Source organism: Equus przewalskii, chromosome 31 (genome assembly GCF_037783145.1).
Source record: "Equus przewalskii isolate Varuska chromosome 31, EquPr2, whole genome shotgun sequence".
NCBI classification, from domain to species: Eukaryota; Metazoa; Chordata; class Mammalia; order Perissodactyla; family Equidae; genus Equus; species Equus przewalskii.
The window spans coordinates 11,115,763-11,129,090 of record NC_091861.1 but is presented as its reverse complement, the minus strand read 5'-3'; the positions used below and the strand labels follow the sequence as shown (position 1 = coordinate 11,129,090).

The 13,328-nt window shown below is 44.2% G+C and overlaps 1 non-coding gene across 1 annotated transcript; it reads right to left on the bottom strand.

The window, feature by feature from the left end:
* Window positions 1–3,746: 3,746 nt before the first annotated feature.
* Window positions 3,747–3,869, bottom strand: LOC139080707 (U6atac minor spliceosomal RNA). Its single transcript, XR_011535422.1, has one exon. It is a non-coding gene; the product is annotated as a U6atac minor spliceosomal RNA (small nuclear RNA).
* Window positions 3,870–13,328: the final 9,459 nt, after the last annotated feature.

Sequence of the window (13,328 nt, the reverse complement as noted above, 5' to 3'; positions counted from 1 at the left end):
GGGGTAGGGAGAGGGCAGCAAAAAGGAACAGGCAAGTTTTACAAGCATAATAAGAAAATGTACAAATTGGGATGGTTTCATAAGTAAGGAGAACCTCTCTGTGTTTAGTCAAGAAACTGTATTTGTGAGCCAGCCCTGCTGGTCTAGTGGTTAAAGTTCGGCGCTCTCACTGCTTTGGTGGCCCAGGTTCATTTCCCGGGCGTGGAACCACACCACCTGGCTGTCAGTAGCCATGCTGTGTCGGCAGCTCACATAGAAGAACCAGAAGGACTTACAACTAGGATATTCAATCAGACACTCGGGTTTTGGGGAGGAAAAAAAAAAAAGAGGAAGATTGACAAGAGATGTTAGTTTGGTTGCAAAAAAAACCAAAAAGAAACTGTGTTTGCAGAGTTCCAGAGGAAGAAGGTGTTGGGATGAGAGAGTAGGATTGGGTTGGAGGTAGGTAGACTATACGCAGCATTATGTCCCTTTCCATGGAGGATATGTACAAACCTGTGTTCCCTCTGCTGGCAATGCCTTTCCCCACTTCTCACCCTACTCACCACACCCTTCACTGAGCTGAGGCAGTTATCCTTCAGGGCTCAGCTGAAATGTTTCCTTGGCATCTTGCACTTTCCCCTTCGTAGCATTCATCGCTCTTGCAATTAATTGTTTGCATCATTAGTTGCTTCAGGCCAGGTTTCCCTACTGCATGGTAAGCTCCATGAATGACAACAATGTCTGTGTCCATTTTGCTTATAGCTTAAAAGTGTCTGGCCCATAGTAGAGGCTCAATAAATCTATAAGTATTTAGTGAATGGTTTTAGGATCTCTTCCTTGCCTCTAATCCCCCAGGATCTTTATGAAGCCCATTCAGAGGGCAGCTAAGCAATAGAGAGCCTTTCAACATGGCTGCTCCTGGCCTCCCCTCTCTCTCCATACTACCCTGGCACATCCCATCTTCAAACCAAGGAGTGTTCTTACAGAGGTAGGTCTAGCAGAGAGGGGGTTCACTGGCCTGGGTTTAAACAAGCAATGTAGAAATAACCTCCAAAGGCATTGACTACTGTGGAAGAAGCGAGTCCCAGCAATCCCCTGACTGGTGTGGATGTGTGTCTGAGCAGGATGGAAGTGCCCCATGGGTGGACTGAAAGCAAAGTGATGTGAGCCCCAGAATACCATTCCAAGGACTTGGTTTTCTGTTGAGCTATTTCTTTCTTAAGTAACTCAACAGCATGGCAAGGGGTGGAGGTTAACTGATTTCATCAGGGTAACAATTCTCCTTAAAGATTCTCAAAAGGAAAAGTAAACCATATGCAAACTGGAGTTCTTTGAGTTCTTGGTAACAGCTTTCTTTCCACACACCTCATAGCACCCTGGCTGACAGCCCCTCCAGAGAGCCAATCTGTAGGCACTCTCCAGTTTACAACGTGCTTTTGACGTACATGCCATCAGATCCTCACATATATGCGAGGCATTATCATCATCGTAGGATATATGTTGTATTAGCATCATCATGCTTATTTTATGGTTGACAGAATGAAGGCCCACAAAGATTAGGAAACCTGCCCCCCGTCACATAACCAGCACTGCCAGAGCTGGCGTGTAGACAGGATGCTCTCCCAGCCACCCACCACTTCCCTCTCACCCATGTCATGAGGTCCAAATTCTTTCCAAGGAAACAGGTTGATGTTGTTAGGACCTGAGGCATTGCCTTGCAGCAGGCAGGCAGACCCGGACATTAGCACTCTAGCGTGGGGCCAAGCTGATCACTTCCGGTTGTGATCCAAGAAAAGGAAAACCTCTCCACAGGCCAACAACATTGTTATTAAGCTCTCTTGACCCAGCCACCTCACAGTGACCCCAATGCTTGCTCTCTCCAGGGTGTGGGGGTGTGGGGAGTCCGCCTGGGCAGACAGCCCTGTGCTCTCTGCACTAGTAGAGGTGGGAGCAGGGGTGTGAGCCTGTGGAAACCCTGCCCAGGGACTGGCTCCAGGAAGCGCGTCCAGTGGCCATGTGGAAGTCCACTGCGGAGGGCTGGGTACAGGGCAAGGAGGTAGGAGCCAGGTCTGTATTCCAAAATCAGCCTCCAGCCTGTTGTCCCCAGAAGAGGAGATCTCAGGGGAGACCACAGTCCTGAGCAAAAAACAAAAGGGTAATAAGGGAGGAAGTAAATGAAGTTGTTTATCTCACTTATTTATTTTTCCTCCCCCATTTCCGCTTATGTTCCTCCAACCAAAATCCGCCTTGCCTCTGGTTTCTCCAGCCACTATCTGGCTAGTAACCTCTCACATTCACATTCTCAGCCCCTCTCTGCTCCCCATAATCTCTTCTCCAGGCTTTGCTGAGCGCTGTATTTACCAGCACACAGGATTTCCGTAGGTGATAACTGCTGGGCCTGGTCACTCCAGAGCTGTCCCTCTGCTCCTTGCGGGTGTCTATTTACAGCAAGGGAAGAATTTCTGATCTCTCCCAAGAATGTGACTGTCCTTGGGGTCTCCCCTATACCAACAACTGAGTAAGCCTCTTGGTAAGCAACACCCCCCTCCGGTCCCTCCCTCTCTGGTTTCTAAGTGTGTGAGTGCCCCAAATGGAGAGACAGATATAAAGTATGAAGAAGAAAAATTTTCAGACGTGGGTCACTCACTCACAAATCTCTAGTCAGAGGATTGTGGGGTGGGGCCTCCTTGCCAGGCCTCCGCAATCCGGGTTCCACAGGAAGGGGATACAGCGCCCCCTAGTAGCCATTTTCACAAAACAGGCACCCACCTCACAGCATTCACTCCCTCCAGGACTGCCAGCTTAATACGCAAAAAAGTACGCACCTCACAGGGGGATTTGTTTTTTGCTTTTTAACTTTCTATTGTGGTGTAATGCACATTCAGAGAAGTACACAAGTCACAAGCTCCATAAAGTTTCACAAAGTGGACACACTGAGGTAATCAGCACCCAGATCAATAAGAGTATTTCCCACATCTGGAAACCCTTTCTAGGCTGCAGCCAAGCCACTATCCACCTCCTCCCCGCCCCTAACCCCCAGAACCACTATCCTGACTTCTAATACCATAGTTTACTTTTAAGAAGCTGGATCCTAAAGATGCACAGGAAAGATTTTAATTTTTCTTAATCAACAATATCTGGGAGGAGAGGGGGCTTGTTGAGCTTGATCAGGGTGTTTTCTTTTTATTTTCAACAGTCGAGATCCTTAACTCCTTAACACCACATCAACTGTGAGGAATTTTAGAAAAAGAATCATCTTAGTGAGAAACCTAGCTGTGGGCAGAATGCCAAGCGTGGAGGAAAAGTGGAATGAGATAAACAAGATGAAGGCATGGTGAAGAGACAGGGGCCACATGAAGCTGAGGCCAGCGGGGGAGGGGAGGGGGGCCCACAAGGATAGCAAGAAACTGAGACACATGTTAATATTTTTACCAAAGGGAGAGAGAAAAGATTTCCGACTTCTCCCAGCAGTCTTCAACCCATCCTTGTCTCTTTGTATTTTTTCCCTATTTCTAGAGACACTGTTTTCAGCAAAGCCACACGCCCACCTCTTTACTTTAAACAAGCATTGAACAACAGAAGTATAACGTGAGCCCCATATGTAATTTTTTTTATTCTGGTAAAATACACATGACATAAAATTCACCATTAGTGACATTTAATGCATTCACAATATTGTGCAACCATCACCACTATCTAGATCCAGGACATTTTTCTCATGCCGGAAGGAAACCTCACATCCATGGTGCAGTCACTCTCCTTTCTCAAAATCATGTGATGCCACCAAGTAGGCGGAAATGCCTTCACTATACGTGTGTTGCACGGGGCTGAGGGCCTTTTCCATCCTCATTAAGGGGACTGCTCACCTTCTCTCCTCTATACAACATCCACATATATAATTTAAAACTTTCTAGTAGCCACGTTAAAAAGAGAAAAAGAAATAGATGAAATTAATTCTAATTTATTTAAAACCCAATATAGTCAAATTGTAATCATTTAAATGAGTCATCATTATAAAAATGATTGCCAAGATAGCTTACACTCTTTTATTTGTACTAAATCTTTGAAATCTGGTGCGTATTTTACACATACAGCGTATCTCCATTTGGACCAGCTACATTTCAATTGCCCCATGCGGCTAATGGCTACCATGTCAGACAGTGTGGCTCTTGACAATTTGTAGAAAACTGTCAATATCCAAAATTATCTTTTTTTTTTTTTTTTTTTTTTGGTGAGGAAGCTTGGCCCTGAGCTAACATCTGTTGCCAATCTTCCTCTTTCTTTTTTTCTCCCCAAAGTCCCAGTACATAGTTGTCTATCCTAGTTGCAGGTCCTTCTAGTTCTTCTATGTGGGATGCCACCAGAGCATGACTGGATGAGTGGTGCTAGGTCTGGGCCCAGAATCCGAACGGGCGACCCCTGGGCCGCCAAAGTGGAGCAGGTGAACTTAACCACACTACGCTATCAGGCCGGCCCCCCTCCCAAAATTATTTTTTTAAAAAGTGATTATTAAATACACAAACGTTCTGAGGCTATAGTTTTATTTTAAATATCAATTTGTTTTCTTAATTACAAAAAATAAAATATCTGGAAACTACAGAAAGAAAAATCACCTATAAGCGCCAATGCAAGAAAAACTCTAATGACTTTTTTTTTTTTACTCCCCAGATCCCCCCAGTATATAGTTGTATATTTTAGTTATGGGTCCTTCTAGTTGTGGCATGTGGGATGCCGCCTCAGCATGGCCTGATGCGTGGTGCCATGTCGGCGCCCAGGATCTGAACTGGCGAAACCCTGGGCCACCGAAGCGAGCGCGCAAACTTAACCACTCGGCCACCGGGCGGCCCCCTGTGAGGACTTTTTAGCACTCCGTGTGTTACGACTTCTTCGCAGTTCTCTTCTCATCATTGTCTGCACCATATAGGGGCATTACCACCCCTTTGAGGTGTGAAACTGAAGGTCAACATGACCACTTCCCAGAGGCAAACGTGCAGCTTTCCCCAGAGTCATGATTGTCTGTCATTCCACCGGGCCCGGCAGTGACCCCTGAGGACAACTGCAGGTTTGCTCTGTGGCTGACAACCCTCCTGTTCCAACAGCAGTTGTCTAGTAAGGCAAGAGGTCTAGCCTAGAAACATGGACTTGAATTCACTGCTCTGTCAAAATTCCTTCCAAACGTCAGATCCTTACAGCTTTCTCTCTCACGCACATTTGAACCTAAGTTTGAAAACATGACCTGGGTAATGAGGAGCCTGGTGAACTAGCTTGTGTCTAGGATACCTTAACGTGAACATTCCAGGGTGCTAGGATGTCATTCATCTCCTCCACCCGACAGATACACATGAACACACAAACACACACATGCACGCTGCCCAGGTCTCCAGTTCCACCCCCATAGAACAGCCCACAAACGAGTGAGAACACCTCTGCTCAGCCTTGCTGACTTGCTGGGAAAACCCAGTGAGCTAAACAGAAGAACCTTTATTTAGCATGCATGCTCAGAAAGAAGAAAACCTACCAGAGACCAGACTCAGTATCGAAGAATGTAAAAACATTTTTTTAGATTTCCCAGAAGCTTCATGCCACAATGCCCCAAGTTGGGAAAAAAATGTGCCATTTCATATGTTTATAACAACATCTGATTTAATATTATACAGTTTTGCTTAGTCACAAACCAGAACAAATACTTGCAGATTTATTACATCCTTCTATTCAGAGACTTAAGTAATCATAGTTAATAATGCGGCCATTCCATAGCCCAGGGAAAAGCTTTATAACTCTTTGGGCCTTAAGATTCCTGAGAGACAGGTTATTTTCAAGAAGGATTTAAGGTTTTAAAGTTCTCAATGAAGCTTGAAATTCATCTTTTCCAGTTCACATGAAAAGAGGTTCCTCTGAAGTTTGGCTGGGATGTACAAAGAGTGGAAAACCAGTTGGCACACAGTCTCCCTGGGCTCTTAGAGAGCGTGGCAATCACTCATGAGCATTCCTGATCCTTACCTTGTCTTTGAAATAAAAACGAAAAACAAAAATGAAAAACCATACCCTTGGCTCCCATGCTCTTTATGTTGTTAATGCTGTATCTTGGGCCTCCTTCTTATTTGCTGTCTCATTAAAAGGTACCAATTGATTAAAAATGGGAGCAAATATTCCTACAAAACCTACTGTCTCATTTATTCCGCCATACATACATGCACATACAAGCATCTGGTACACAATTTGTACAAAATTGTGCAAGGCCCAAGCATTGCCCCTTCCTGGCTAATTAATTCAGGATTAGTTAATGATGTGGTAGTTAACTCAGTTTCCTGGAGGCCCAGGTCGTAGGTTCAGTGCCTCCAGAGCTTTGCTCTCTTTCAGGGCACAGATGGCTCTCCACTGCACTCCACTCCAGCTGGCTGGGGTGGGGGGTGTTTGGATAAGTGGGAACCCATCACCCAAAATGGGCATATCCGTGTTTAACCATGATGTATCCTAGTGAGTTCTATTTTCCTAAGAAAGCCAGGATTTGTCACATTACTCTTTATTAAAGAGAATGTCAACCTTAAAATGGGATGAGAATGTGTGACTGAGAACTTGCTCTACAGAAAATCAGGTAAGAGTTTAGAACAGTTTGGAATCCTTATAAAAATGAGGATTCCTAGGTCCCACGGCAGACCATCCCCCCATGCTGGGATATCTAGGTGTCAGATACAGGAATATCCACTTTAAACAAGATTCCCAGTGATTCACAGACACACTATGGCTTACATACACCAGTCTTAAAGTTCCTTCCAATAAGTTATAAGCAAATGTTTCAAAACGAGACTGTAGTATTAAACTGGTTTCCAGTCGAAAATATTATCACTCTTTGAATTAATTCTTGCCATCTTAGTTTTCAGTAGCCCCTTGCCAGAAGGCAAAGCCTTGAGTTCTAATTCTAACCCATCACCTATAACACGAACAAGTTACTTAACCTTCTCAAACCTCACTGACATGCTTTATGTAATTAGGGATAAGTGTGATTATAAGACTGAAGCAGCTTACAGAAGGCTTTCACATCCATCCAATCCCACTGGATTGTCAGGAAGATCAAATAGCATGTAGCGAGTGAAAGCGCTCTGCAAACTTAATGGCACACCACAGACACAAGGGACAATTAGACTGCAGATGTAGTTTTAGAAAAAAAATCCTATTTGTTTTTTTGAGATCAAAATAGCTGTTTTATCATTGATAAAAGCTAGGCTGGAGGATGTGGTTTAGCAATAGAGAAGCAATGGAATTTCTAATATTGAATCACAGTAAAATTTATCTACCCAACCTCTGGCAGCATCTCTCCCAACTAGACCAGGCTTTTTCTGCCCAGCTCACTGCCTGGACCAAAGAGACGGGAGACCCAGCACCTTGAAGGCAGGCAGAGCCCAAGGAGAAAGGGATGGGGGTGGGGCAGAGCTCAAGGGTTGCTCCCAAATTTACCAATAAGATCTCTCCTGAATAGGAGAATGTGAAGAGGCAGAGAGGGACCAAGACTAACTCAAGCCCCTTCACTGGATACATTAGGGATAAGTGTGACTATAATCCTAAAGAAGCTTACAGGGAAGCTACCATCTTTCCCCCCAAACGCCTCAATTTTTTGTTCTTTGAACCCATTATGCTTAACCATTATGCCTATGGTCAACTGGAAGTGAAGACAGCCTCTTCAGAAAGGAAACTAGCCCTCACTCCCGATACCAGCCACTGCTCCACTACAGATCTTCCTGGGCAGGCAGTCTGGATTTTTGCCCCGTAAGGTTCTGAGATGGGTCAGTAGAGTACATTACGTCCTTCAAGGCCTTTCTGTAGTCATCATGGAAAATGTAGATCTTCTATTTTCCAACTCACATGATTTCCAGCCACATTGAGCCACATAACCCATCAGAGGTTATGAAGCAGAATCCAGATATCACAAAGGCACGCCAACAATAAAATGCCAACAATAAGACATTCTACACTTGACCTTAACTCCCCTCTCCATATCAAATTACCAAGGAGTCCCAAGTCCGAAAGAAAATCCCCTTATGAGTGAAGGTCCTAAGTAGTTAAAACAAGAAATTGAAGTCTGAAGTTAAATCATCTCACCCTCAATCAAGATTAAGTTTAAAGAAATTACATTTCAATTTCTTATTCTCTTTAGTCTCAGAAAGAAGAGCTTTTGATGTTCTGGGTGAGATAGAGTTCTTTCAGTGGCTGCAGCCTGGGCTGTCTTCCCAGGAAGGGCCTTAGAGTTTGGATTAATTCGACTCCAAGCCTCTGATGTGCCTCACTCTTTTTTTTCTTTTTAATTGTGGTGAAATACATATAACTTAAAATTTACCCTCTTAACCACTTCTAAGTATACAATTCAGTAGTATTAAGTATATTCACATTGTTGTGTAACCATCACCACCATCCGTCTCCAGAACTCTTTTCATCTTGCAAAACTGAAACTCTGTCCCCATCAAACAGCTTACATTCTCCTCTCCCTCAGCCCCTGGCAATCACCATTCTACTTTCTGTTTCTACAAATTCTCCTACACCAGGTACTTCATATGAATGGAATCATACTTTGTCCTTTTGTGACTGGCTTATTGCACTTAGCATAATGTCCTCAAGGTTCATCCATGTTGTAGCATGTGACAGAAGTTCCTTCCGTTTTGAGGCTGAACAATAATCCATCGTATGCATATATCACATTTTGTCTATTCATTCGTCTGTCAATTGACGCTTGGGTTGCCTCCACCTTTTGGCTATTGTGAACAGGGCTACTATGAACATGGGTGTATGTGCCTCACTTTTTAAATAGATCAAAAAATTTAAACCACACAGCACTGTCCCCACACCCACAAAATTTAGAAAACAATTCAATCCCCAGTCCCAGAGAAGTTCCAGGCAAAAGTCACAGTTCTAAAGCTCCATATGTGGTGCTGCTAAAGGCCATAGCAGATTCAGAAGGGAAGATTCTTCTTAGAAGATTCTTGTAAGGGAAGAAGGGCAAATGGTTTTATCTGAAGTGCTCATCAATCATTGCCAGGTGACCATAATCCACACAGAGGTTAATTATGGCACAATGTTTACCATATCTGGGGGAGATGAACTCACCCCTGTAAACAGTCTGCTCTCTCAGAGAATAGCATTTGAGACATTACTGCCTTAAACACAGTTTTATGGTTCAAAATAAAAACACGATTGAAAAGGATTTCTTAAACAAGGATTTATTCTCCTGCCTGAGAAGCTTAAAATGTGGACAACACCCAATAAAGGCCAACACTTCTGAGTGCGGCATAATGAAGAGGAAGACAAAGTGTTCAACCCATCCTAGAGCTCATCCCCAGAACATCATCTGCCAAGATATGGTTTGCCAACTGGAATGATGCAAAATGTCAGACACACATCTGTGGGAAGGGGAATCCTCCCACAGGAAGCATGACGTTGGGGCAGAGGGGATTAACATAATTAAAACTTTAAGATGCCGTCTAACTCAGGAAAATGTGGTTGAGCAATACATTGCTAAAACTTGAAATCCTTATTTTGTTTCTTTTCAAAAGGACTGTGAGCATAATGAGAATACGCCTTTAAGAACTAAGATTCACCCCACCAGGCATTAGTGGCGTCCAGAAACTATGTGAACAATCTTACTCGACATCCCCAAGACGTTTATATCTGTCCAACGCAAAACCAGAGGAGAAACATGTTAATTTTCTCAGCCTTTTGATAGCACATATACAAGATCTCTTAGCCTCACAAAAAGCTCCAAATATATTCTCTAGGACTTCAACTGCCTTAAAATATAGACTTGCATTTATCTTGGCCACATTAACGAGATCTGTTTGACCAATACATTTATATTTATGATGACTAAGGGCAGATTATGGTTGTTAAAATTTGTCCTTGGGACATGAAAACACTCCTCTGTCATTAATACATTTTGTAATATAAACTATGATGTCAGGTCAACGTAAAGGGTAAAACCGTTCCTAAAGTATGCACACATCATTTTTTAAAGCAATTGAGCCTAATGGAATAACAAAGGTCATCATAACAAACCATTACAGCCTTGGTCTTGGCAACTCTGGCCACAGAAGAATCTCCAAGAAACGATCATCATTCCTCCAATGTTATGGCATCCAGACGACAGGAATGGCTCGCAAATGAGTCATACGGGCTCAGATCCTCGGTAGCTATGTGAGCACTGGACAATCAATTATTCATGTGTTTACAAAAAGCTTTCCTGGTTGATGTTAACCAGAGCTGCTTGCAAAGAAGAGCTCTCCAGCTGTCCTCGGCCATCCTGGGCCTCTGACTAACAAGCTGCTCTAATTGCTGGGCAAGTCATCTGGAAGGTGCCTTTCTCCTAGACCAAGTAAACTCAATTTTTTATTAAGTGTAAAAATATTAATCAGAAATAATTATGACAATAGTACTTTACTTACAGTAGTCCTGTATGTATGTAGCGAATCCCAAAGAGAGAGAGGGAGAGAGGCTGGACTCAACTTAGATCCCCCAAGGCTCCACAAGGACTGGGAATCTGCACCACTGAAGACACCAGTCAGGGGTTGGTAGAGGGTATAGAGAAGAGAATGAAGAGAAGGAATCAGGAGCTGTAAGCTTCATGAGAGAGGAAGGAGGAAGAGCAGTCTAGAGTGCTCTGTGAAGGCAAAGGAGCACAACTGAAGACCACCAAGGGTGAATAGATTAGATTGGTTAAGAGCCAAACGTGAGTGAACTTGACCCACCCATCAAAATCAGCCTTGGAAGAAGTTGGATGGGAAGTCACTTCTCAGCCCCTTTTGTTACTTAATACAACTTACAGCCTGTCCAGGAAGACTATTAATGTGATGAAAGCAACTCCTCTCTCCAGGCTAGGCTGAAGAGCATGGGACCAGTTGGCCCCACTGGTCCCCTATCAGCTGTGTTTTGAGGGAGAGCAGGATCATAGTCACAGCAGTGGCCTGGGCCTCTTCCTCTGAAGATGGTGCAGTCAGAGCAGACAAAGGGATACCTCAGGTACATTTTTACTATCCTAATTCCAGGAACATTGGTGGTAATGAGCCAGATTCTTCTCCTTGCTTGAAACTGGGTAACTTCAGATGCTATCATAACTCACTTGTCCATTTCTAAGAAAGTGGTAGAAGCCAACAATGTCTGTTCTTGTGAATATGAAATCATAGTATAAAGTGAATAAATATGTTTGGTCAGGGACAGTAGGACCCCCGGAGTAATTCTGCGTAATGTGGTGGGAGACAACTCCCACTGAGAGGAGTTGCAATGGAAAGATAAAGTTGGCAGACAGAAAGACAGCACCCCTCCCTGGAGCATGAAGCATCCTGGAGCACAAAGCATCCTGGAGCACTATTATTATGTGGCACTGTCCTAAGGCCAGGACTAGAGATTCTGTGTTCCCCCACTCACCCTCATCCACCCTATCCATCCATGAACGCAGGTTTGGAGATGAGTCCAAAGAAAGAGAATGCTTCTCCCTAAGACCCATAATAGGAGAGCTGGTCTAAGATACCCTCTCCACACCTCCTTCAACTTCTTAAGCCCCAGTCCCACTCTTCTGCCCCAGTCAGAGGGATGAGGGAGAAGACAAGAGGAAGCATCCCAAGAGAGGCCTTCTCCATGTGGCAAGGGAGCCTTTTAGTTTCTTCAGTCTTCCTATGAATGCACCTCTCCTGCTAATCACTCTTCCTTGACCCTTGCTGGCGCTCCCTCTAGAGACCAGAGCAGCATTACTCGAAAGGTGATTAGAAACAGAATTTTGGGGAGGGTGCTGTTAGACACAAACAGAATTCTTCCCCACAGGTCTGCAGAGATTTCAAGGGGCTGCTGGGCCTTTGAAGAGGAGTGAGGCAGGCAGGACTTCCCAAAGTTATTGGTCTGTGGAATTCTTTTTTAGGAGCAGCCCTCCAAGAAAACTTCCAGAATTCTGTGGACCAATAAAACTTACGGCAGTGCAGTGTTATTACGGTGCAGCACCAACACCCTGGTTAGACCTAATGTTGAAATCTGGTCTGAGCGCTGCTCTGGCACCTTTGAGTGACTCATATATCTGCTTTCCACCATCATGGATTGCTTTAATTTGTCACCCTCTCAGAGTTCTGGGGGCACCTGCCTGGCACTTCATCACAGTGGGTGACAGCCTCACAGATGGGTTCCCAAGGTCACACTTGGCTAGTCAAGCTTGCCTGGCCTCCACACACACTCTTACCAAATTGGCAGCCGTTCCACAGGCGCATCTCCTCACTCTGCCCCCATAGCACTAAGGGAAGAAGGAGGAAAGGAGTATATTTCACTGCCAGACACCTGCCTTATTTCCATCAGGCCCACCCTGATTTCTTTCTGCTCCGTGTGTATAAGTTGCTGCTTTTATCTCCTGGTTGTAAAGTTCTAGCTTTTTCTGTGGAATAGCCGAGAAAGTAAGCCTTTCAACAGCCAGCCCAGACTCTTTCCCACACTCTCCTTTTCAAAATCTCCAGCTCTGGGCTTGTAACTCTCTGCTGTGATTGCAACATAAAATTGTCACCCAGAACGAAACACCCATCAAGGTGGATTTTTTTGGCCTGAACTTGAATGTCCATCACCTTTCTGAGAGTCTGTGATGATCTATATTCCCGATCCTATATTTCAAGTGCAATTGAGTGTGAATGTTCAGTATCCAAAATAAACGAGACATCAGCCCTGCCTTTGGCATTAACCAACTCATTAAATTCAAAATAAACACAAGTAAATGGCTTTTAAATCTCCCTGACAGAAAGCTTGGCAACTACGCTGAGATTCTAGAGGTCACTGGAACTTCTCTCTTCAAACGGAAATCTTCCTCACATTCTGAGGAGCAGAAGGAGACTCCCGACAAATGAGGAGGGTGTTAGGCTACCCCTTCCATATGAGGATTGCCCTGCAATGCAGAGAATGACAAGGCCTGCATGAAGTGTAGCCCTTGACAGAGATTGGGTCACTGGGGAGGTGGATGCTACTATTTACAAGGGTTGGAAGTTCAGATCTAAGGCATTTAGCTCGCCACTGATTACAAGTATCTAGGAATAGCCAACAAACCAACCCTGAGTTTCTCATCAGTGCCTAATTATTGGCCGCTCTCACAATCCAATATTCACATGGTTTCCTAAGTCCCATGTGCATTCTGCCATGGGTTCCTTAGGTCCCATTAGTAATGCTATGTGCTGAACTCTTATTTTTCTCTCCATCTGTCTGTAACTTTAGCATAAAGTGGATGCATCGGGGAAGACGATGGGCCAGGTTATCTGATTAATTGTTCTGACTCTCCACTTCACCCCAAGTATGCAGAAAACAAATTGCAATAATCCACCAACCAGAAAACATATACACATGCA